This window comes from Phacochoerus africanus, chromosome 6 (genome assembly GCF_016906955.1).
Source record: "Phacochoerus africanus isolate WHEZ1 chromosome 6, ROS_Pafr_v1, whole genome shotgun sequence".
NCBI lineage: Eukaryota > Metazoa > Chordata > Mammalia > Artiodactyla > Suidae > Phacochoerus > Phacochoerus africanus.
This window is the reverse complement of record NC_062549.1, coordinates 12750840-12777188: the sequence shown is the minus strand read 5'-3', so window position 1 is coordinate 12777188 and position 26349 is coordinate 12750840. Positions and strand designations below refer to the sequence as shown.

The 26349-nt window shown below is 42.5% G+C and overlaps 1 long non-coding RNA gene across 1 annotated transcript; it reads right to left on the bottom strand.

The window, feature by feature from the left end:
- Positions 1–14701: 14701 nt before the first annotated feature.
- On the bottom strand, positions 14702–23323 carry LOC125129026 (uncharacterized). The gene is made up of 5 exons (XR_007135398.1): positions 23243–23323; positions 22153–22315; positions 20135–21557; positions 18060–18244; positions 14702–15388 (listed from the first exon to the last, which is right to left on the bottom strand). It is a non-coding gene; the product is annotated as an uncharacterized LOC125129026 (long non-coding RNA).
- Between the last annotated feature and the right edge of the window lie 3026 nt (positions 23324–26349).

The following is a 26349-nucleotide window of genomic DNA, read 5'->3' as shown; positions in this document are numbered from 1 at the left end:
CTGCATCTTTTGTCTCAGGGAGTACCTGCCACCTCTTCTGCGTTAAGTGACATAAAGAGAAGTTGAAAGACAGCATTACCACCATCAGCGTAACCCATTCAACAGCCATGTATTGATCACTGATTCTGAGGCAGTCCTTATGCTAGGTGCCAGGCCTACCGTGATGAGCAAAACGTCAGTGTCCCTTCTTTTTCCCATAGAACTTCTGGTCTAGTCATTGTTGTGGTTCAACTTGTCATCATCATCATTGCTATCATTACTACCGTCTCTCGTCTTGTAGTGCAATGTTTAAAATTTAAGGTGCTCATGAAACACCTAGGGGTTAAAAAAAAATGAACATAAAAATAAAACCTTGAAAAAGAGTGAAAAATAGCCATATGGGGATTTCATTAAAATGCACATTTCCAGGTATATTTGCCAGACTATGAACTGGTAAATCTTGAGATGGCTCCCAGGACTCAACATTTTCAAAACAATCCAGAAGATGTTGATGTAGATATTTCATGGCTCTCATTTTACAAATATAGACTTAGGTTATAGTACTTCAAACATTTTGTCTCATTCATTGTGTTTCAAATATGACATCAGACCAAAAAGTAAATAGAATGACAGTTATTATCTGCAATTTCTGATGATGAAGACAAATGCGTAAGAATGATTGTTCAATCTAATTGAATACAGCTGGCATCCACTTTGTAGCTTCCTGCTAGGAGTTGTAGTGAAGAATGAGATGCTCAATGAGTTAGCATTAGAAGGACAAAGAAAATTAGCCAAATGTGCCAGATGCTTTACATGCTATCTTACCTGCAATTTACTTTAACATATATCAGTGTATACATGCATATCAATGTATTGTGTTACCTTTCTTCTGTACCCTGAGGGTGATGAATTCACTTATTCACTGATTTGTTCATTCATGCTACCTAATGTGTACTGAGCACTATTATGTGCCTTGCATTCCTCTAGGTACTGTGAATACAGCAGTAAAGTTCACAAAAACATGTGCCTCCATGGAACTGACATTCTAGTTGGGGAAACAGACATTAGGAAAACACACTATGGTGTGGTTAATTCTTATTTGAAGGTAATCTCTCCAGGAACAGAATGTCTGGGATTTGGGACCTATTTGACAATAAATACTTATACAAGTGACAGAATTCAGCCTGACACATGGTTTGATCAAAATATTCCTTCCAGAAGTAAGATTCTTGAAGAGCAGATCAACAACCCTCATTTACTTTTAATTGAAGTAAACAGTTGTATTTACCAAATGAATCTAATTGTAAACAGCTAAGTTGACATATCAATTTGTAAGGGATCATCTCATTTTCATCTTTATAGTAATGCCATGGTGTAGATGATGTTATACTCTCCAACGTATAAATTAGGCATTTGAGTTTTAGAGAGGTTAAATCGTTTCTTGATTCTTGGTTATTAGGTATTGAGTAGCAGAGCCAGGATTTCAACTGGTTTGTTTTCATAGACTGGACTTTATCCACTTTCCCATCCTGGTCTAAGAAGATCTCAGTGTCCCAAATTCCGTATAAACCCATCTCTCAGCAACTCCCAATGGCCTTGGGTTTCAAATGGCCATTCTCTTTCATACCAGCGATATTCATCTCATTTCTGTGCCTCCTCTCCAGTCATCTGCTTATGAAGGGTCAGTTTAAGATTCCGGTACCGGAGTTCCCGTCGTGGCGCAGTGGTTAACGAATCCGACTAGGAACCATGAGGTTGCGGGTTCGGTCCCTGCCCTTGCTCAGTGGGTTAACGATCCGGCGTTGCCGTGAGCTGTGGTGTAGGTTGCAGACGCGGCTCGGATTCCGAGTTGCTGTGGCTCTGGCGTAGGCCGGTGGCTACAGCTCCGATTCAACCCCTAGCATGGGAACCTCCATATGCCGCGGGAGCGGCCCAAGAAATAGCAACAACAACAACAACAAAAAGACAACAAAAAGACAAAAAAAAAAAAAGATTCCCGTACCAAAGAATTTTCCAGGACCAATTCTAAGTGGTGGTGATCATGATCCCTACATAGACTATTTTAAACCTTCTCTCTCCTGAGTCACTAACTGAAACTTTCCTTGTAATTAAGGGTTATTTTTCCAATTTTCTAATATCTCACTGCACCTAAAATGATACAATATATATAGAAGGCAGGTGACCTTTGTTGCTTCAATACATAAATTTTAACTGCACTACTTAGAAAATAGTGCCTGTCCCATAACAGATGCTCAATAAGTATTTGCTTTTGTGAATAGAATTTTCACAGTATTCCGAAGCATACGATGGATGTCTTTTTCAACTTCGATGGTCAGAAGTAGAAAATCAATGAGAATTCAATTTTTCATGTAAAATATTTCATTCTAAGCAACAATTATTTACTTATTCATTTTAATATAAGGCTTAGAGATCATGGAACAAGAGGTTCATTTTCAGTATATAATGTATGTATCTAGAAATCTGAGTCAGCAATGAGGTTATCAAAGACCAAACTGGGGAACTATTTGTGGAGGGAAGTCCTAGGAAGATGTGGTATATATACACAATGGAATACTACTCAGCCATAAAAAAGAATGACATAATGCCATTTGCAGTAACATGGATGGAACTAGAGAATCTCATACTGAGTGAAATGAGCCAGAAAGACAAAGACAAATACCGTATGATATCACTTATAACTGGAATCTAATATCCAGCACAAATGAACATCTCCTCAGAAAAGAAAATCATGGACTTGGAGAAAAGACTTTTGGCTGCCTGATGGGAGGGGGAGGGAGTGGGAGGGATCACAAGCTTGGGCTTATCAGGCACAACTTAGAATTGATTTACAAGGAGATCCTGCTGAGTAGCATTGAGAACTTTCTCTAGATACTCATATTGCAATAGAACAAAGGGTGGGGGAAAAAATGTAATTGTATATGTGTAAGGATAACTTGATCCCCTGCTGTACAGTGGGAAAATTAAAAAAAATTAAAAAATAAAGACTGGGCAGGATTGACATGGGATACAGACTGGGGGAAAGAGAATGTGTGCATGGGGCCAAGATTTTACATATCAGATTTTCTCTTGTATATTACAAACAATTTGGAGGAAGACGTGGTGAATAAACTATATATAAGCTAAACAGGGTTATTTAAGCAACCCCCTGCTTACTTTGGAAATACAAATCATATGTCATATCTTGTCACTTCTCAGTGATTCCATGCACATGATGAATGTCATTTGATGGCATTGAAATGGACCGTTTGGCAAATATCGAAGACTTACGTATAAACGTGTGAGAGACTCATAGCATTTGGATAAGTGGACCTTGTTTTCCAGGTCCAGTACTAAGATAAACAGTTCAACATGGGCTTTTATTAATGTATGAGTTTCTTTACATTAATGTCTTAACAGTGCAATATGAATGATCACATGCAGGTATGTGTATTTGAAAAGAATAAAATTATCTGAAATTTTGACTATTGGCGATGTGGGAAATATGTTCATTCTGTGAATACGTATGTACCATATAGTTACAAAAACCAAGTGTCTAAGCTTGAGGTAGACTCATGAGGTTAAAAAACATACCAGTATAAACTTAAGGAAAAAGTAATTATATGACGCATACCTGCATCTGTACAACATGCATGCGTGCATGTTGAACTCCTAGAAAGAGAGATTTCATGATGAAAGCACTTCAGGCTAAATGTTTGATCCCTCTGAACTTGTAGTTTTCTGCTCTCTAAACATGGGGATAATCATCATTGTTTATCAAAAGGAGATGTCAGAATTAAGTGAGATGGTATATATGAAAATGCCTAGCTCACAGGGGCCACATAATTCACCTCCTACCTCTCTTTTTGCCTCTATTCCTACTATCATGAATCCAGCCTTATGCTATTCTTGTTGGAGAATTTTTAAGAAGTAGACAAAAACCATACCTGCTACCAAGGACAACTTTGTAGGGGAACCAAAATCGCTCATAAACAGATTAGAGAACTTCAGAAGAGAGGATATAGCCAAACATTCATGCATGTGCTTCACAATTTTCTGTGTATAAAGTAGAAGGTGGGAACTTTGAAAAATACTGGTTAAGGTTTCCTATTCAACTATGACCAACAAGAATTAGAGATAAGATCTCCAATGAACCAGAAAAGTCAGAATCAGGTCGTGACTACACTGGAGAGATACCCTGAATGCAGGAAGTCCCCAGTGAACAATGATGGGCAACAAGGAGGCAGGAGGAAGGACAAGGGATATGCTGGAGCCAGGCTGCAATAGACGAGAGGAACTAGAAAAGTACACCAGCAGGAAAGGAACCCGCACCCAAGCCCCATGACCCACTCAAGCCCTGAAGCTCACAGACGCTACCATGCACCTACTCAGCACACTCTGGTGTATAGCACATGGTAGGTGAGCAGCTCTGTGCCTACCCTGATGACATGGATAGGAATATCCTGATTTAATGGAACATGTACTGAACCGTCAACCAGAAGACCCAGAACTGAGTCCCTCTTCCACTTAACGGCCCTATGATATTGGGCAAATAAATTCCCTTAGTGCTATACTTGCCAAGTGGTGATGTTGGCACTCTTCCGTAGGTTGTGGGAGATCCAAAATAAATAAACATGAAGCAGCATAAGTTAGTGGTGAAGAGCACAGACTGCCTGGATTCAAATCCCAGATGTACCACTTAACAGCAGCACATGATCTTAGTGAGTGTAGCTATTCCTCAGAGTCCTCATCTAGAAAATAGGATAATAAGATGCCTTTTTCATAGAGTTGTTGTGAGGATTAACTGTAACCAGCAATACATGTGAAGTGATTACAGCAAAACTGGGCACAGCAATAAATGTAAAGTGAACTATGATCCTTCATGAGAATGTGGTTTATGAGCAGATGATGTGGGGTCTCAAGGAACCTGCCTTCAGAATCAGACTTAGGCTCTGATTAAAATCCACCAACATGAGCTGGATGATTTGAAGGAAATTATTTAACTCCTCAATATCAAGTTTTTAATTTGCATGGTGGGCCTGATAATTCACTGTACAAGGTATTCCTGTAAAGATTTGAAATAGCCTACATCAAACAAATGGAATATGGTCTATTTTCAACAAATGGGAATTAATATGTGAACTTATATGTTAGACACATGGAAAAGGTATTGCTGTTAGAATGGATGTTATTGTCAAGTTCTTTCCTAAGCAAGGTAGACTTCTTAGATGCTAAAACTGAGACACTCTTGAGTCAGTGTGAGTGAGGTGGGTCGGTGCAGCTGAGAAGTTTGAGAACCTCATTTCAGGCAAGCGTGAACGCATCTTCCTTTACAGAAAACCTGATCAGAACAGACTGATTCACACAGTTCGTCCATGCCCAGTGGCTTCTGCTTATAGTGGCACTTTGCCCAGCCCTCTCTCCTTTCTGGTCTTATGTGTCGGTGAGACTCATGAGGAGAACATCAAAATGTCCTGGGAAGGAAATGCCGTAGGTAGCCTGAGGACATGAGCCCTGTATCCTGCAGTCCCCAGACCTCAACAACACTGCCACTGTCCTTCCCAGAAAGGCTGGAATGTGGACAAGGTCCAGCTGGACCCAACTGCCACAAAGCAGACCAAAGGCTTGCAAATGGTCCAGGAGGAAGCCTAGAAGATGGATCATTGAGAATGTAGCTGGTATTGGACTCTCACAGTACTGTTTGGAGTCCTGGACTCCCTCATCTCTAAGTGCCAAATGCCCAAAGGAGCTAGCCACACACTTGGAACTCCTCGTTGGGAGTTCTGGTTCAGAGGATCCACAGACAAAAGAAAGGGCGCAGCAATGATTAAGTTCCTTGTACGTGGCAAGGACTTTATACCTTGACCCCATTTGCTCCCCACAACACTGGTGTCAAGTTCTGGTCATTATCCCATTATACACACCCTGGTATTGTTATTGTTGTTGTCATCATTCTTATTACAAGTGAAGAGACTGAGTCTCATGGCCTTGAAGGCACCTGCCTCTGGTCATATAGATCAGTGACAAAGCTGGAAGTCAAACTCAATCATCTGCCTCCAAAGCATATGTGCTGGCCTCAGAGCCTGAAGCTAATATGGTTTATTAGACACCTTCCCTGCACAGGGGGCTATACAGGTGCACTGGCAGAGACGGGAAATTCCTACCTCTTAAAAATTCAGAGTCTAATACAATGTATTTCAAACAATGAGTCTTGGCCTCCAGTAGCTCATGAAAACAATTTGAGGTCATCACAAGTGCATTTTTAATGATATAGAATAAAACTTTAACAAATAATTCATCTTACATAATTCAACGGATTAATGACACTTGTTTCATTCATATATATTGACATGTACAGGTATATCCTGGATCATGATGTACAGAATGTATTTTATGAAGATAAAAGTCAGAAGTATTTGAAAGCCATTAGTCTAGCAGATAGGCAAGCAGCAGACACAGAGATTTAAATGGTACGAGTACTAGCTTGCAGATTCTTCTCATTGGTCTCTTTGGATTGCATGGTGCCCTTAGTGGCATCTCCAGGGGAAGGGAGGGGTCGTCATGGCCCCACACCAAGGTAAAGGGCTCACTGGACAGGACCTCATAGATCAGAACTCTGAAGTCTGTCTTGAACATCTCAGGACACCGAATTCATTACCGTAATATGAATTTTGAATCAAGCTGGAATAAATCCATTTTTTTGATTCCTATATGGATATTTATTTCAATTTATTTATTTATATTGAAGTATAGTTTATTTACAATGTTGTGTTAGTTTCAGGTGTACAGCAAAGTGATTCAGTTATATATGTGCACATATATGTATATACACACACACACACATACACGTGTATATACATCCTTCTCCAGATTCTTTTCCATTATAGTTTATTACAAGATATTGAATACAATTCCCTGTGCTATACTGTAGGGCAGTAGGACTTTGTTGTTTATCTATTTATATATAGTAGTCTGTGTATGTTAACCCAAACTCCTAATCCATCCCTTCCCCCACTTTTCACTTTGGTAACTGTAAGTTTATTTTCTATGTCTGTGAGTCTTATGTAAAATTTTTTTTCAGCTTTGTTGAAGTACAGTTAATTTACAAGGCTGCAATAATTTCTGCTGCACAACAAAGTGACCCCATCGTACATATACACGTATCCATTCTCTCTGATTCTTGTCCCACATAGATTATCACAGAATACTGGGTAGGATTTTCTGTGCGTGTCCCCTTTGGCCAATCATTCCATATACCTCAGTGTGCATATACCAATCCCAATTATTTTTATTCAAAATTCAATGAATATTTTTGAGCCCTTCTGGGTACCAGTCACTGTATCAGGCACTGAAAAGTGGAAGTTCAAAAGACAGATACACTGTGGCCTTGCCCTTGTAGTGCTTCCACAGATACTAAGTGAACCAGATCTGGCATTGCCATGAGCTGTGGTGTAGGTCACAGATGCGGCTCAGATCCCACATTGCTGTGGCTCTGGCATAGGCTGGCAGCTACAGCTCCAACTGGACCCCTAGCCTGGGAACCTCCATATGCCGTGGGTGTGGCCCTAAAAAAGCAAAAAGACAAAAAATAATAAAATAAAATCAGCCCTTCTTCCACAGTTGGTAGCCACCCCGAATGAAACCTACCACATGGGTCTCTTGTATATTCCATCACAGCTATTCATTCAACAAATATTTATTAAGCATCCACTGTGGGTCAGTTTCAGAACTCACAGTCTCCTTGTTTTAAAGAAAATATAAAATGTCTATAGCGCATCCATCCAGAGGTCTATTTTATACCGAGTTTTCCCTGAAGAGATCTTTGAGGACGAAGCAGTGCTAATGCATGAAGCCATATCCTCAAATATAAAACTATACATGACTCACATTGGTATCAAGGCTTATAAGTTTGAAAGTGCTTTCATACGCATCATTTCATTTGTTATTCAGCCTCTAGAATGTCTCAGGAGATAAGTAGAATTAAAACAACACTAATTTAAAATACTCTAATTAAAGAAACCTAAAACAGCAAGCATTAGCAATAGATACACTCTAATTGCTAGCCCGCTGAGGAAGAGAGTTTGAAAAAAAAAATAGGTCATACATCATACTTTCCTTGATTAAGAAAGGCATGCTTAAAATGCTTAAGCCTTGCCACTAGCCCCTTGGGTGATGTCAGGTTAAGCCATTAAACTCCGTTTCAGGTTCTCTATCAACAGAGTGAATGTTCAGTCATATGCCAGTTCATCTGAGCAATTATGGGAATCAATGATGTACTTGACAGAAATTGTTGATATGTTCACCTTTGCAGCCCCCATTCCTTGCACAATTCCTGGAATGTGGAGGGTACCCAATGTGAATGAAGGTTGGATAGATGGATGGTGGATGGACAAATAAATGACTAATTGAACTGGCTTCCTCTGCCATTGGCCTTTTAAGTGAATTTGTACAACCCTTCCATCACATGAGCCTACTTGTGAGCACCAGCCTGTGTAAGATATTTGCCCAGGACCTTTGCACTTGCTATGGCTGCTGCCTGGTATGTTTATCTACCAATTCTTTAAATTCCTTGTTTCTACTTGGCATTGGGATCCCAACTTAAAAGCAATATCCTCAGAGGGTCTTCCTTGGTTATCCATTAGTATTGCCTGCTCAGTCATGTTTAATCAATCACTCTGCTTTATTATCTGCAGAACTCTCAGCACTCTAAATAATCTTATAAATTTATACATATATATATATGTAATACACACATATATATGTATATACATATGTGTGTTATCTGTTGATATCAGCTTGAATATCAGCTCCATTAAGGCAGTACATTAGTGTCTTTTATTCATTGTTTTTGGGGAGGCCACACCTGAGGCATGTAGAAGTTCCTGGGCCAGGGATGGAATCCTTGCCACAACCAGATTCTTTTTTTTGTTTTTTGATTGTTATTTCCCCAGTACAATTTTTTTTGTACTGCACAGCATGGTGGCCCAGTTACACATACATATACACATTCTATTTTCTCACATTTTCATGCTCCATCATAAGTGACCAGACATAGTTAGTTCCCAGTGCACAGCCAGATTCTTAACCTCCAGAGCCACCAGGGTTGAACCCTCAATCCATAATATGCTGCTGGTACTTAATAGCACATAATGAATGATAATCGTGTGAATGAATGAATTAACCTATATCACCCCTCTAAGATCTGAGAGTCCTTTTTTAAAAATCCTCTGGCTTTTCGGGTTTATTGTCTTGGTCCCAACATTTTCTTTAGGTTTACCTCTGCATTTTAGAATGCATTTTAGAAAAGCCTTTGGATTTTCTCATCAATATTCTCCAAAGTGAATCTATTGTTCTCTAATTACCAGAACTCTACAAATATGAGAACTTTCTCCTTCTTCCTTTGTCCCAGGAAATTCTCATTGGTCAGGCTTATTCCTAGATTTTCTGTTAAGAAAGGAGCTAAAAAATGGGTAGGTAGATGGATGGATGTATGGACAAATGGAGCAGACAGACAGATAAATGAATGATGAATTTGAATATGCCTTCAAGGCTTTATGGCCATTTTCACCAAAGGGTTCTTGTTTAAGTTCTTTTGTTTTCTCTGTGAAGATTTCTTTTATGAAAAGAGAATTGTCATTATCCCAGGAACCCAATACTACTCTGTTTTTTCAAAGACTATACATAATTATGTCTTCAGTCACTATTCTAGTCTGTGGTACATGTGCAAGCTGAGTTTCCCACCTTGAGTTTGGAAACAATCAACTGGTTAAAACAAAGAACACAAGTAACAAATGAGGATGTGGAGAAAAGGGAACTCTTGTACATTGTTGGTGTGAATGTAAATTGGTGCAGCCACTGCAGAAAACAGTGTGGAGGTTTCTTAACAGACTAAAAATAGAACTATTATATGACCTAATAATTCCACTCCTGGGTGTATATCTGAAAAAAAAAATGCTGGTTTGAGAAGATAATGCACCTCGATGTTTATAGAAACAAGAAGTTTATAATTGTCAAGATACAGAGATAACCCAAGTGTCTATCAACAGATGGATGGATAAAGAAGATATAGTATATATACACATAGACAATGGAACACTAGTCAGCCATAAAAAAAGAATGAAACTTCGCCATTTGAAGCAACATGGATGAACCTGGAGGGTACTATGCTAAGTGAAATAGACAAAGACAAATACTGTATGGTAGCACTTGTAGGTGGCATCTAAAAAATACAACGACCTAATAAATATAACAAGAAGCAGACACACAGCTATAGAGAACAAAGTAGTGGTTACCAGTGAGGAGAGGGGGAGGGACCACACATGGGTAGGGAGGAAGAGGCCCACATACTCCAGTAACACCAGGTTCAGACCTGAGCAGCATGTCCCTCAGACTTCTCCAGTTGCCTCCCCTTGGGTGAGCTCATTCCAGTGTCTCCCACCTCCAGTCCATTCCTTCTCCCCCTCCTCAGCACCTCCCCTCATCAACACCCACATCTTTTCTGACCAGGACACTCCTGTTTCCACATCTTTTCATCAGTTCTCCATTTCCTACTCTGTTAAGTACAAAGTGCTCATCTTTGCCTTCTAGGCTTCTATTCTGCCTTTCCAGTTTTAACTCCCATGCATCTTATACTCTATTCCAAGGTAGGACTCACTTCTCTGGGGGAAGAAATAGCCCCTCTTTTTTTTTCTCATTTCCTGACTTTGCTCTTGACATTCCTTCTCTGATAGGTTGATGACAGCTACAAATCCTTCGCTACCTCTCCCATTAAGAGGGGAAGTCTGCTTTGAACATGAGATAGCCTTGATAACCAGACTGACCAATAGAACTCAGCAGAAGTACATTTCTGAGAAAGAAATTCCTGGAATTTCCAAGGCAAGATGCTAAGGAGCCTTGTAGCCTCAGCCTGCGATTCTAGAATGTATGCTTTTTAATGCTTTTTCTTAGAGTCCTCTCTCCCAAATCCCAGCTAGCATGTTGTCAGGAAGCCCAGGCCAGCCTCGTGGAATAGATACAAGTAGAAATAAATGCCCGGCCAGCCTCCAGCTGTTGCAGCTTTTTGTTCTAAGTCATCAGACCCATCCACAAATGGAATAGCATTGAGCAACCTCTTTCTCAGTGGATGCTTCTTGGAGCAGAAGTGAGCAGACAAGCCCTCCAAAATTTCAGGTGCACAAAATAGACATTGTAAAAGGGCTACTTTTTAAGCCGTTAAGTTTTGGAGGTAATTTAAGCATAACTATAGGGCCAAGTTCCCCAGAGAAATCCCCTGACAAAAATCCCTCGTCCCTCATTAATCAGAGTTTTAAAAGTTTATGGACAAGAAGTTTTCACTGAAACTAAATGGTGCTAGAGAGATTTAAGGAATATTTCAAGCATGTGATGCCTTTATGTATCTTAGGGTAGATGAATGTGTAGAGCTGGTAAGGCATGGCAGTAGAATATTCTTCGGCATAATGGTAATAGGAGGAAAGAGGGTTGTGGGATTGAAAGTGTGCACGATTGTGCCCGGAACAGAGAAGCCTTCAAATGACTCCACATCTAACAGCTTGTTTCAGAAAATGTAGAGAGAATCATTATTGCTCATTCTTCATCATAAACATTTTAACTACATTGCAGAATAAAAATGACCTCTCTCTCTCTCAGACAGTCCTAAAAAAGCAAGATAGGTTCTTATCTATTTTTCTAAGCTTTTCTCTTTAACCAAACTCTGGCTGCTGCTGCTTATAGTTTGCAACTGATTGTGGAGATTTACATTTTAAAATACGCAACAGTTTTGCCATATCTGAAAGAGGCCCAAGGCTCTCTTATCTGTTTCCCTTACTATTATCAATAATTAATCAAAAGAAGAAAAAGATGGAAGAGGAAGAGGATGGTTATTCAAAGTGGAAATGCTTACTGCTTGCTTGCAAATAATACTGCGTGATTCTCTGCAGTTTTTCAAACCCTTATTCAGAAAATTAACCTTGAAGCACTTTAACTTTTTCAGTCCCCATTATGATAAGTGAAATACTATGGAAATAAAATACAATACGTGCAAAGGTCTTTTTTAGCATAAAGACTGAGTACAAAACAAAACAAAAAAAATATGCTTTGAATACTATCGTAGAAATAAGATACCAGAATCTGATACACACACACATTCCTCTCTATACATACACGGGCCCGTTCTGGCACACATACGTACACATCCATCTCAAGAGTTACCGCTGTTGAAATCCTCCCTTCTTCATCAATGTCAGCAGATCTCAGGGACCATGTTTGTTCATTCACTCTTACGTGTGTTCATTTAGTGATGTCAGTTGTCGGCTGCCTGCCAAGCCCTGTGCCAGGTGCTGAATTACAATGATGGGCAAGATAGACATTGACCCTGCTCTCCTCAATCTTCAACTCTAATGAGTAGACAGGCGTTCAACAAATATTTAAGCACATTTTTGCTTATTAGAATTTTTGTCATTATTTGGGTGTGATTTAGCAAAGAAATTGTCAGCCGGTGGTGCAGGCTGTTGTAAGAACCCCAGAACCTTCCAGAGGATCATAGAAAGCTTCCTTGGGCAGAACGATAGGGTTCTTTTCTGTAACTGGCAAGTGATTGGCCTTCATAACAACCAACAATTTCCTTTTCCCTTTTCTTCCTTTTCCCTTTCTGCCTTCACTAGACAGGCTGCAAATGCCAGGCCATCCGTCCGGGCCTCTCTCCCTGCGGTGAAGGGTGGCTGTGTGACTCAGTTCTAGCCAAAGACACATGAAAGGGCCTTTGCTGGTCTTATGAGAGATGTTTTCTCTACCTTGTCACAGCTGATAGGCTCAACAAGGGAGGTCTCACTCCACTCTGCCACCCCTGTTAGCTGACTTTGACCTCAATTGGCCATAGGAGATCACTGTTTTGTAGCCATGAATGAAAAGGAAGGAGAATTACATCAGTGGTGGCCTAGAGCCTTGCTATTCTTGAGCCACTGAGCCAGCATTAGACATCTTGCCACGTGCAATAATTATATCCTCATTATTCTAGCTTGACTCTTACGTTACTTGGAGCTGAAACCATCCTCAGCTTCCAGCTTACCAGAAAATGTGACATTTAAGCTGATCCTCCAGCATCTTATTTATATCTCTCCTACAGCATATATTTCCTTGTAGTTTGCATAACTGCCATTCGTACAATTCTCTAAGTTCCGCTAACAGACGGTTGTCTTCCAGGGCAAGAATCATGGCATATTATTTTTGATATCTCTGGGGCCTACTAGAGTGTCGGGCTACCATCGGTGTATAACTGCTCAGTAAATAACCACTGAATTAAATGAAGGTAGTGGTGATGGCACCATTATTCGTGGTCATGGTGAATGTGGCGCTGGTGCAGCTAAAGTGGTAGTTTTTGGTGGTTGAGTTCTGGAGGGTGATGGTGCTGATGGTGTGGAAAATTGTGGTGATGCCAGGGGTAGTGCCAGTGATGGTGGAGGGGAGAGGGTTCCGTAATGGTGGTTGTAGCAGCACACACAGCAATCGTGATAATCCAGGTGACTGTTGAGCCTGGTTCAGAGGGAGGGATGCTAAAGTATCAAAGAGGGGTATAATTTTGATAACAAGGGAAAACTTGATGACAACCCTGATTTTCAGTCTGTGCCACAGTTGTCTGGAGGAAACAGTGGATGTTCCCTGACACACTTCGGGATCTATGGATAGAGAAGCAGAGGCTATTGGGAGAAATTTTGTCAACGAACAGAAAGGATGGCCTCTGGGATGTCCTTCTAGCTGATTCTCCAAATGCTTCTTTGCCCGAGGACCGATGTTTTTGAAGGTATTGAGCAATGAATGGGAAAGAAGAGAGACAAACAGTCACACCCAAAGTGACTTCCCACTCCTCATTGTCTCCTGCAAAGAAAAGGAATTCAAGGAAGAGGGTTCCTTCCAAAGAAAACATTCTGTGCACCCAGGCAGCCTGCTTTGGCTCCCCCAGTAGCCAGCAAGCTGACTCACGGACATTCAGGCAGCAACCTGGAGCCAGCGAATTATCAAACCAACATTCCAGGCAATCAAATGACTGGGGCTGGAGGGGCTGAGGAAGTGGAGGTGGCCCACATGGCTCACTTTCTAGAAAGCAGGTTCTGAGAATGTCTTTCTGTGTGCTAAGATTCAGATCTCACTCCTCCAACGGGATAAAGCCTGCCCATAGCATGCATAGGCTCAGGGAATTAAAATGCTTCAGGCTTAGTTGAAAGCTTATTATACTTAAGTCCACAAAAATTAGGTACTTCTCAAGCTTATTTACCATGCACCATATTTAAACCACCTCCCTCCTGCTTTTGTTCTGTAAATAACTGTTCCCAAACCAAACTGCCTATCAAACAACAAACCAATGATTCAGTTAATAATTATAAACTCAAACAGTTCGGCACACGCCCACACGCAAGGGAACTAGATATCACTTGCCTGAAATATTTGACAATGATACAAGAAAGCAAACGGGGCTACGTGAACACAACAGTCATGTTAGGAGCTGTTGGGGAAGAGGTAAGAGCAGGAGCATTGTTTTCTTGAATGAAACTGTGCCTAAGCCGTTCCAGTTGCTTCTTTCCCACACAAGCTCCAGCCTACATCTCAGAGAAACATCAGATCCCTTCACTTCCTTGTGCTTTGCTCCAAGAATTAGTGAGTCATGTTTTAAGCACAAATTCTTAACATAGGTGCTACCAGGGAACAAAGGAAAACAAAACGCCTCATTCTTTTATTCATCTTTTGAAAGGAAACTCATGGTGGAAACATTTGTATAACATTCCATTTATATAACAGGAGAAAGATCAGCTGGAGGAAAGACCAGTGCAGCTGAGGAAGGGGAGCAAGTATGTTTTCTTTTCACAGGGCTTCACCCCTCTTAACCTAACAGCTCATAACACCCTATCGCAGCTTCTGGGCCAGCCGGGAAATGTGAACGTCCATCGCGAGACAGTGAGGTGGGGGAAGACAGCAGGAGAGCTGAAATCATTCAGCAGGGATTACGACCTGGTTCAGTGGAATGTTTGCAAGCATGGGCTCCGGAGTCAGGCAGCCTGGGGTCAGATCCTGCTCCTTCCTGGCTGTGTGGCCTTGGGCGGGTTGCTGAACCTCTCTGTGCCCTAGTGTTATCATTGGCAAAATGAGGCTCATAAAATCTACCTCCTAAATAGCCTCTGTAAAAGCGTGTCCGATACCTCAATCCGGTTCAGTCAGGCCCCAGAAGTCCAGTTCTGGGTTGTCCTCTTGGACTGGTCATTGTATTCCTCTTAGTGTCAGGGCCTCACCTTTCCTTGGATGTCATATATTCACCACTGACGGAAACATTACAGAAGTGTTCTGAAAATGGGAGAAGTCATTGGACACCAGCCATAGGCCACACGCAAATCCCCAGTGTTAATCAAGCATGGCTTTCTCTGTGACCCTGCGAGGGAAAAGAAGAAGGATGTGGGTCATCTGAACTTCTTACAGCCCGTGTACCTTGGAAATGTTGAACAACCTTGATCACCATCTTCAAGTCAGTTTATTAACATCCTACTTGTCTTGATCCTTTTCATTGTGAATATTGTATTTAGACAGGGCTCTGGATGCAAACAGGCAAGACTTTAATTATAGATTTTCCACTCTGTGCCCCAGAGCAAATGAAGTGAACCCCTTTTTTCCCCTTCATCAAGTTCACCGTGATTAATCTCCTGCCTTGGTCTTTTCCTAGAACCAGAATCTGCTTCTCTCTCTTTTCTACTGTACTGTTTTCTATGTCATGAATTTCACCTCTTGCATTTGTCTGTTCCCACATATTCCCTTATGGTTTACGTGTCTTTTTTTCCCGGAGTCTTAATTGAAAGTATTCATTCCTTTTCAATGAAATAACGAAAACGTGTTAGGCTATACATTCCCCTCTAATTATAGGTTGATATCCCATAGGTTTGATAACAAGTAATCATCTTTTCACGGGTTCCTAGATAAGATTTAATTTTTATTTTACTTCTTTGCTCCTTGGTTTATGTCAAAGAGTATCCTATACTTTTCCAGTGGTTGAGCTTTATAAAACTATTTGCTTTATTTTTCTGTTTGTTGGGCAAATTCTATGAATTCGGTCTTTGATTCCTAGGTTTCCTAAATTATGGAAAGAAAATTGCAACATAAAAAAAGAAAATTGTAATTTTAAAAATCCCTCTTTCTGGGAATTTTTTTTTTGTCTTTTTTGTCTTTTGTCTTTTTTGTTGTTGTTGTTGTTGTTGTTGCTGTTGTTGTTGTTGCTATTTCTTGGGCCGCTCCCGCGGCATATGGAGGTTCCCAGGCTAGGGGTTGAATCGGAGCTGTAGCCACCGGCCTACGCCAGAGCCACAGCAATGCGGGATCCGAGCCGCGTCTGCAACCTACGCCACAGCTCACGGCAGTGCCGGATCGTTAACCCACTGAGCAAGGGCAGGGACGGAACCGGCAACCTCATCATTCCTAGTCAGATTCGTTAACCACTGCGCCACGACGGGAACTCCTCTGGGAATTTTTAAAGTAGCATTTTTTATTGTGACCAAATATGTACTGGGGTTTTGCAGTTGACAATTGGGTGAAGAGAGTGGTTAGTATTATTTATTGGTAGGCTCCTTGCATATATTAAATCAAACCTAATTGAATCCTTCAGATTACCTTTGTCTTTCTAAAATTTTGTCAAAATTTTCTGCCACACATTCTGAAAGAGTCAACTTTCTCAGGTTATATTTCTACTAGGTTTTTCTCTTTGAGGCAAAAAGACTTATGACACATCTTGGATTTTTTTATCTTACTTTTACGTAACAAAGGTTCTGATTGAATGAACACTTTGGACTTTGAACTCATCTTTTTTTTTTTTGTCTTTTCTAGGGTTGCACCCACGGAATATGGAGGTTCCCAGGCTAGGGGTCTCATTGGAGCTGTAGCCGCCGGCCTACGCCAGAGGCGCAGCAATGCAGGACCCGAGCTGCGTCTGCGAATGCAGGACCACAGCTCATGGCAACGCCAGATCCTTAACCCACTGAGCAAGGCTAGGGATTGAACCCGCAACCTCTTGGTTCCTAGTCAGTTTTGTTAACCCCTGAGCCACGACGGGAACTCCTAAATTCATCTTTACCTGACTGACCTTCTCTCTAAACCTCAGTTTATGCCTCATAAAATATGGCTAATAGTGCCGTCGACTAAAAAAATATATATGCACAACCTAAAAGTTGAGGGCTAAGTTTTATTCAGGGAAAAATGAGGACTTCAGCTCAGTGGCAGCATTTCAAGTAATCCTGAGAAAGCTGCTCTGAGGAGGCGAAGGGGAAGCTAGATAGGAGTTTTGAAACCAAGGGCAGGTAGTAGGAACAAAAGAGCGTTACCAATAACAGAAAACGAGATGTCTCAAGTCAAAAAATTTAGCGCTTTTCCAGGTATGGAGAGATGCTGGGTCTGGGCTCACTGAAATCACTCCTTCGATATGCACCTCAGCTCTCTGGGGCCAGGATCCCTAGTTTCTCCTGAATTTCTTCAGGCCTCACCTTGGGAGTAGCTGCAGTCTGCTGGCTGCTAGATAGGAGGTATTCTTTCCTTCCTGAGCTCTCTCAGGGCTCACCTGCTGACCCTTGGAGGTGGCTGCACTCTTTGATGACTGTGACATCTTTTGTTTACTGATATGGCAGGCAATATTTTATTTCTCAGTGCAGGTATAAATATACATAATGAGAGAAACGTGGTGAAGTACCCAGCTTAGCAGCCGCCATACAGGATGCACATTAATTCATCCTAGCCCTCTTCCTTCTTGCCCTGTAAGTTATCTTTTTCATCCCAAGAATTACGTATTAGATAGGGAAAAAGTCCTCCTGATTTCTATTTAGGGACCCTTAGAGACCAGATCATGGGTATTCTTCTTTCCTATTACCTGCAGAGCTGTGCATTAGGAAGCAGAGTATAATTGCATCAGTCTAGACAGAAGTGTGGAAAACTGGGGTTCTACACTGAATCAAAGGGTGTTTTGGGAAATAATTCGGTCCTTGTTTTCCACTATCTCGTTTCAATAGGTCAGGGATGTACTGGCCTGTCTGGGGCAGTGATGCATCCTGGGATTTCCCCTTCATTACCAAAGAGATGATGCACGTGTGAAATTCCAGGCATCTTGCTCATCTTTTGTAATCCATTCTTCCTTTCTTCTCTCCTCTAGTTTCTTCAGATTCCACCTCCAAAGCCACCTCTGATGCTTTCTCAAGGTTCCTTCCTTAAACTTCTCAGCAGATATGACTGTTCCAAGGGAGGTGGAATCACTGTTCTGGAAAATGAAAGTACACAAGATGCTTATCAATATCAGACACATTCTTTCGGGTGACTCACCCAACAAATGAACCTCTACCTTGTAAATTATATGCCCTTACTCATTAAATATCTACCTAGCTCCTTGCTCTCTTGCCTCTCCTTCTCTCCTAAGTATCTGACAGAATGTTTTCTTTTCCCTGTGATTTTCAGTATTTTCGCAAAGTGAGGTCTTTAAAGAATGAGAAATGTTGCTGAGTGCAATAGATATAACATTTGTTAAACACTTCAGTTGACACCTGCATATATCATCACCGTGTAGTTGTCACAAAAGGCCTGAGAAAAGGTCCCATGGGCACTATTCTGAGGACAAGGCGGAGGCTCAGGAAAGTAACCCACCCAAAGTCTCACCTGGCAGGCGGAGGAGTCTAAACCCTTTGTTAGGCTCAGAGCCATGTTCTTTCCATTTGATCACGCCTCCCTTCCACAAAGCTCCCTTAGGCTTTGGGAGAGCACAAAGTGAATGTTCAGTGTCAGCCCAAGTTTCCTCTAGTTAGAGTTGGTCGATGAACTGCTTTTCCAGAAATATAGCAGAGGAGGGAATCACATCAGTTCTCTGAACCCTTTAAGACAGCCACTGACAGTCTCAAATGCTCATTCTGGTCCAAATAGACATTTTGTGCATTTTTTTTAGTGTCTTCGGAGGTAGGTGCTATGTTTCAGATTCCTGTTCTTTAGGCAGGAAGATGCTGTGGTCAGCAGTATCCAAAGATGATACCACCTATTCCTTCCCTCCCAGTATGCACTTGTCATTCTGTCCATCAAAACGTGCCATCTGTGTTGTATCCACCTAAGCCCCGGGGAGGCATATAGTGGATGTGATGCTGTACCACTTCTAATCACGGAAGCTTCTGCTTCTCCTTTTTTTTTGGGGTGGGGGGAGGGCTGCTTCCATGGCATATGGAGGTTCCCAGGCTAGGGGTCTAATCGGAGCTATAGCCACCAGCCTACGCCAGAGCCACGGCAACGCAGCATCCGAGCCACGTCTGCAACTGACACCACAGCTCACGGCAACGCCGGATCCTTAACCCACTGAGAAAGGCCAGGGATTGAACCCGCAACCTCATCGTTCCTAGTCAGATTCGTTAACCACTGAGCCACGACGGGAACTCCCTGCTTTCCTTCTTGAAGCTAGTAACAGTGTAAGACCTGTCATTGTCCTGAAACCACCATGCTTTAAGAAAAACCATTCACGTGCAGAGGCTGCGTGGAAGAGAATAGACCCTCCAGACCTGAGGGAGGACCTCTCAGATCTCCCAGCCTGGTCCAGACATCAGCTGAGTACAGCCAAATGAGCGACCCAGCTGATACTCTGTGGAGCAGAAGAACCACTCAGCTGAGCCCAGGCGGTGTATAGAATCCTGAGAACTATTCAGTCATTTTTGCATAATTCATTAAGTCTTGGGTTTTTTATTACACAGCCATGGATAACTGAATGGATATTTCAGTCAGGCATGGACAAAGGAGTAACTTCTAATATCCCGCAATTACTCACCAATAGACAGGAATTTACAACTCTGACTGGGCGTCTGCATCACCTGGAAACCTTTCTAAACTAGAGATGCCCAAGGTCTAATGTAGATCTTCAGAAGGCAAAATTTAGGCTTGTGCATTTGTATGCTTTCCAATTCCCTGACTTTGTACAGCGAGCAGTCATTGTAGTAACTCACAAAATGAAAGGCTCATTTATGTTAGGAAGCTCCTCTTTTAAAATGCAAATTCCTGCTGGGAGTGAAAAATCAAGCAGATGGTCACAGGATTATATCCCTAATCAGATTGTTTTCCTAACTCCTGATTAGGATTAGCCAGGGTAGCCTATAGAAGAGCTAAATATGGAGCATGCACACACCTGAGCTGGAAGCTGTTGATTCAGGTCCCCCAAAGATGCCATGTGATCAGTCTAGGGTCAGCTCAAGTCCAGTGGATACCTGGAAACCAGAAGACTATACAAAGAAGCCAGTGGAAAATTGACAATGCCAACTACACCCACACTGATGGAAAGTCACTAAAAATCACCCCAGGAGTTACCTTTGAAGCTCCTGATTTAGGAGCCTGAGAAATGACTATGGAGGTTGCTCCATGGGACCCACGGTACACACGGATCCAGATCTAATATCTGTATTCACATCTGATCTTCCAGGAGCCCCAAATATGAAGTTGTCCTATTCCCTTCATCCTAATTATCAAAGCAAAATGTGTCTAAATATTAGACTAGCAGGACTCGACGCTCAGTACTGAAAGCAGAGAATGAAGAGAGAAGGCTTGCATTGTAAGGTGGTAAATAGTAGGGGAAGTTCCTGTGTCTTTCTCTTGTCTTTTTCACTTCACGTTTCCCCCAAACTGGCCTTAGCATCTTCCCTGCAAAGCTTCACAGTTCGACTGCTTTTCCCTGAGGAGTGTGAGTCAGCGCCCTCCGAGAGCTTCTCGCTTTTACTCTTTTCTTCCCACTGAGTCTGTACCCAGACACACCTGGGGGTTTCATGGCCCTGAAGAAAGGAAGTGAAAGGTACTGTATTTCCTATACAGCTTAACTTCTTCCTCTGTGTGAAGAGGAAAAGAAACCTACAATTCCTGAGACGTCTTGACTTCCGGAGCTGCTGTGTCAGTAGAAGGCGAGTTAGCCCGTGTTAAGCACTACCTGCGTGCTATCGCAGTGCCAGCATCGCCTATTGAATTCTCGTGCCCCGTGAGCCTTCCTAATTGAGATAAAGGTTATTATTCCACTTTATAGATCGGAACGCTAAGATGAAAAATTTTGAGGTAACATGGTTAGGAAGGAATAGAGATGGGATTAGAGACCATGTTTGATGCTCGGCATCTTATTTTTTTAGCCCACAAAGAATTGTCTTTAATCCCTTGTTTAAGGCTGTGGAGTGAAATTTTTCAGAAGGTCATTTCAGAATCATGCAGATATAGCCCAAGGACCTGTTACTCCCAAGTGTGGTTCGTGGGCCAGCAGCATCCTCCTCACCTGGGAGTACGTACGATTCCAGTGTGGTCCACTGGCTGAGCTCATTGACATCACCAGGGAGCTTATTAACAATGCAGCATCGCAGCACCTCCTGCCCCATGGCTAGTGAAGTAGTATGTGCATTTTCACAAAATCCCCAGGTATTTTAGTATACACACTAAAGTTTGAAAAGCACTGACCTGAATTAAAGTCTTCTAATTATTTGAACCTGGTACTTCACTGAATGTCAGCCTCTCTCTAGACCCAGTGCTACACAAATACCTGAATTCTGAGATCCATCAAATCATACAACAGGAGCATCCTGAAACCCAAAGAGGCAAAAAAGCTGGTTTTAGGCATCCCATTCAATAGCGGCAGAGTCAAACCTAAAATACATCCTTAGCAAAAGCCTAATACCTGTCATTTAGTCAACCATCATGCATCAAGTCTGTACCAGTCGCCTTGCTCTGTGCCCGGGATTCAGAGAGGATAGGTATCAGTTGTGTCCTCGAAAAACTCATGGTGCACCAGGTCACACACACACCCAGACAGTTATAATACGATGTGGCAGCACAATGACATAGAGACCGCAAGGTATTGTGAAGTCCCCAAGGAGAGACACTTAGAGCCCTCAGGCTTCCTAGAGGAGGTGCTGCCTTCCAGAATCCCTGTGCTTGGTGATTAAATGACCTTACCAGCTCCCTCCTGTCACTTTTCTTCACCCCACCCTCATGCCATTTCTCCTTGGAAAAGGTCCCTTCAGCCACTTGGATTCCGGTGTTTGCCTTCAAGGTTTTTCCTTTCTACATATCCCGATCCGTGGGTTCTCCTTTCTCTCAACCTCCACAACTTTTTTTTTTTTCCTAGCAGTTCCCAAACCTGACCACATATTTTTTAAAAAGGAAATACATACATACCCACACAACCTTGTATATCCAAAGCACTTCATTATGGTTCCCAATCCCGATGACATGGAAGAAGATCCTTAATTATCAATGAGCTAATAACTTCATTAAGGAAGGATTTCATGTTCTGGGCTGATATTTTGCTGTGTAACTGTCATTCTTCACGGCATGTCATCTGAAAGGATGCAAAGACATAAGGAAAGGTGATAAGGAATCAGTGACACCAATACTTGAGTTCATAATGTGTAGGTACCAGAGGGGAAACGGAGACATGAAAACATATACTGGAACCCAAAGTGAAGCTTTTCACAAATGTTTATAGCATAAGCAAAAAAGGGGGGGCATTCTAAGAAATGGCCCCTAACATCCCCTCCCCCGTCTGTGAAAATAATGCCAGAGCATCAGCATTTTTCACGGCCTCCCACATCATTCTGCCGCACAGCCAGGGTCGAGATGAGCGCCTTCGTCTCATCACACACGCACTTGGTCTGCATTAGAGAGATGTGGAGTTTACAGAATACCACCCCACCCATCATCTCGCTGGGTCCCCACATCTGCCTGATAAAGTAGCAAGTGAGAGACGGCTATCCCATTTTGCAGACAGGAAAACTGTGTCCCAGAGAGGTAAGGTACATGCCCAAGTTGCAGAGGCCTTGGACATGCATCTTTGGACTTGGCCTGTGCTGCGCTGCTACATATACACATGTAGTTAGGATGAAGGGAATGGCCCGATCCCCACCCTGGGCGAACACATGTAAGATGCTTGCATGGGACGAGCGGGTTGATTCCAAGGACTCCCCAGAAGGAGAAATTATTTCGAGAGCTTAGGAAGGTCTCCACCTGAGAAAGAGGAACTAGGAATCTGAGTAAGTCAGAAGCCATATGACCAGACACACTCGAGCGATCACTGTGAGAAAACGGAAGGATGCAAATAGCCTGGGGTTTTGGAACTTTCCTCAAAATCAATCAGGAGTCACCTTCTGATCAGAAGGGGAGATAACAGGATCCCGAAGACAGAATGTTCTGGGGTTTCATTTCTTCCCGCCCAGCCACCACCTGCTATTTTGGCTCCTCAGTGCTCCTGTGAATGGTCCCTTCTTACCTGTCCTTGCTTCATTCAAAAGCAAACATGGAAACATTTGTTAAGCTCCCCTCTCTCTGTTTCTGAAAGCAGCCCAGGAAGTAGGGCTGACTAAAAGAGGCCTCAGCAAACATGAACTTGAGCAGGAAGGGGCTTGAAGTGGGGGCTGGGAAAAAAAAATTATTTAAAAAAGTGTAAATGTTTTTGCTAGATTTCCTCCCTGCTCCATTTTGGAAATAGACCTGTCGACTCGAGCGCGTGTTCTATATCTCTTTCATTCCTCTCTTCTCAGGAAGAATTTTCATTTCTCAGAAAAGAACAAGATGGGGAATGAGAAGGGGGGCTGGCTGCCCCCCTGCTGTGGGGGCTGAGCTCCCCATTGGTGCACAGGAGGGCCGACATTACACAATCAGCGGATCAGCATTTCTGGGGCAGCCAGAAGGTTATTCCTGAGGGGAGCATGTTTTAAAGCAGCAGAAAATAAATGCTGCTTCAAAAATAAGCCTCTCAGGCTGTGACTTTCCCGGGTCAAAGAAGCCTCGTTGTTATTTTTTCAGAGTAACACTGCTCTGCACACGGGCCACTGCGCTAACACACTGGCTTCAGAAGGCGCTGGGTCCTCATTTTCATAAATAAATAAACTCTCATAGGTCTTTGGAATCTGATTATATTTGGAACAAAAGTCCTAGATATAGGACCATTATCTGAAACCATGTGACCACCCCTGCTCTTTTAACCTAATTTTGTCTATTAGGGAATGGCACGGTTCCAGGGCTGGGATTTGGGCTCTAAGCTGGGTCACAATAAATACCCTGGGTTCCTTTTTGTTGTTTGGGGGAGAAGTGGGGACAAATGACTTTCTCTTGATTAAACAAACCGATACTTTAACTTTCACCCAGATAAACTCCCTCTTCTTTGGTGCTGCTCTTTTGTCTTGAATAGGATAACGTCCTATTCCCAGAGGAAAGCCTAATTAATACACACGTGCATCTTCTGTGCTGCGAACTGGTGAAGAGGTTGGTTTCTGTCTTAGAAAACGGATCCACCCCCAACGTGATTATTTTAAGTTAAAGAGTGAAGTCAACTCTGCTCATTGACAGATATTGATTTCCTAGCGTGACCACTTTAGTCAGATACCGTGGTCAACAGGACAGATGTCTTTCTTGCTCTTTTAAAACCATTAGCCTGACGGATAAGAAGACGTTAATGCTCACACTGAATTGCATCCCTAAATTGCATTGAGATAAGTGCCTTGGAAAAGGACTATAAGGAACATAGACTGGGGACATGGGACATGGGTTGGGGGTTTACAGTATAGGTTGGAGGTTCAAGAAGGGCTTTTCTGAGGTCATGGTATTGCAGATGAGGCTTAAGGGGTAAGAGTGGCTAGGGAAGCAAAGTCAGGAGGGCAGGTGTTCTAGGCAGGGGAAATAGCCTTGGAAGAAGACAGGCCCTTCCCAGAAACTAGAGGCAGCGGAAGTAAAGAGACCTCAGAGAAGAGGACTGAGCGGGGCATTGATGGGAACACGGAGGAAGCCACCAGAGTCCAAGCTTTCCTGAAAGAGCCACACCTGAGCCAGGTAAAGGAGCAGGATGAAATGTATTCCTGAAGGAGGAGAATCGGCTAGGTCAGAGAGGTGATAGGGACCCAGAGGATGAGATGAAAGGTAAGCTGTTTTATGTAATATTCTCATCGAAGTTTTATGAAGCTGGGCTAGTGAGGGCAGAGATGTGGGACCATTATAGGGAGATGTGGAGCAGGTGCTCTGAAGGGCCAGTGGGGAGAGGGACAAGGACAAAGTGACCTTTCCCAATGATTTTGAGGGGACAGAACTGGAAACAAGGACTCGTGTTAATGGAAGAATCACATCCTGAACTTCTCTAGGCTCAAAAATATGACTTAAAAAGCCTTTTTCTCTTTGAGGTTTTTGAGTACACATTGTATCTGCATTGCCGTGGCTGTCTGGCTTTTTCACGGGCCCCACCCACCCTTCTGGCCACAGGGTGATGCTGTGGCGGTGCTCTTGGTCGTGAGGCTCTTCATTCCTTGTGGCTAAACGGCAGGGGAGCCCTAGGAAAGCTGGCTTCATAATTTGAGAGAAGCTACAGCATTGGAAGGCTTTCTTGGAAAGAACTGCCAATGATGAGGTCAGAGGAAGGAAAGCAAAGAGAAGAGGCATCTGTCTTTTCTTCCCCTCTTGTGCCCAGATAGCTAAGCTGAAAACTTAGAGAAGATCTGGGAGTCCCGCTGCCTGGCCCTTCCACCTGCTGTAGTCGTGAAGGCAGCAATATGTCATCTTTCTTCTAAGTGGGTCTTCTGTTGCCAAGGTCACTGGGGATTTCCCAGGATTGCTGAAAGGATCTTTCTAAGGATAAGGTGCAATCATGCCACCCCCCACTCAGTATTCTTCAGCAGCTCCCTATCACCAGAAAAGCAAAATACAGACCCCTGATGTAGACACTACTTCTTCCCCATTTTCATTTTCTGCTAAAAAAAAAAAAAAAATTTAAACTTACCTTTCTATCGATTTTATCTTGAAGCATTTTTTCTTTCGCCATTCCCATGCCATGTCCTGAACCTTTCTGCCCCCAAACATGTCAGGCACTCTCACCCCAAATGCTGTTCCTCCTGCCTGGAGCAAAGAAAGCTCCTTCCCCGCCTCACTCCTTTCCTCCATCAGTGTCACTCTTTGCCTCGAGAAATCCTGCCAACCTTAGGCCACATGTCACCTTTCTCAAATTCCTCCAGTTACCCTTGGGGGCTTTTTGTCTCAGACTTTGGGTATACCCCCTTAGAGCAATGTCCCATTGTGATAGAATTGGGGGAAGAGCCAGGAGATATGGGACATGAAGCTTTATGCAATTTTAGAGGCTCCTCTTTAAGGAGAAAAGAACAGAAATTTAGAACTACAAAATGGGACACAACTTACTTGGCTTAAGATATCTTCCTCTTGCAAGTTTTACAAGAACATATGGGTCATGTGAACCTGTTAGTAGGTGCCCCGGAAAGGGTCCACATGTGCGAGGGGTCCTGAATCCTAAGCTCCAGAAGCTGTGCTGTCAATCTGGCCTGGATGACAGTTGTGGTTGTCATGCCTGGTTCCCCAGAAACTATGACCTTAAATTCA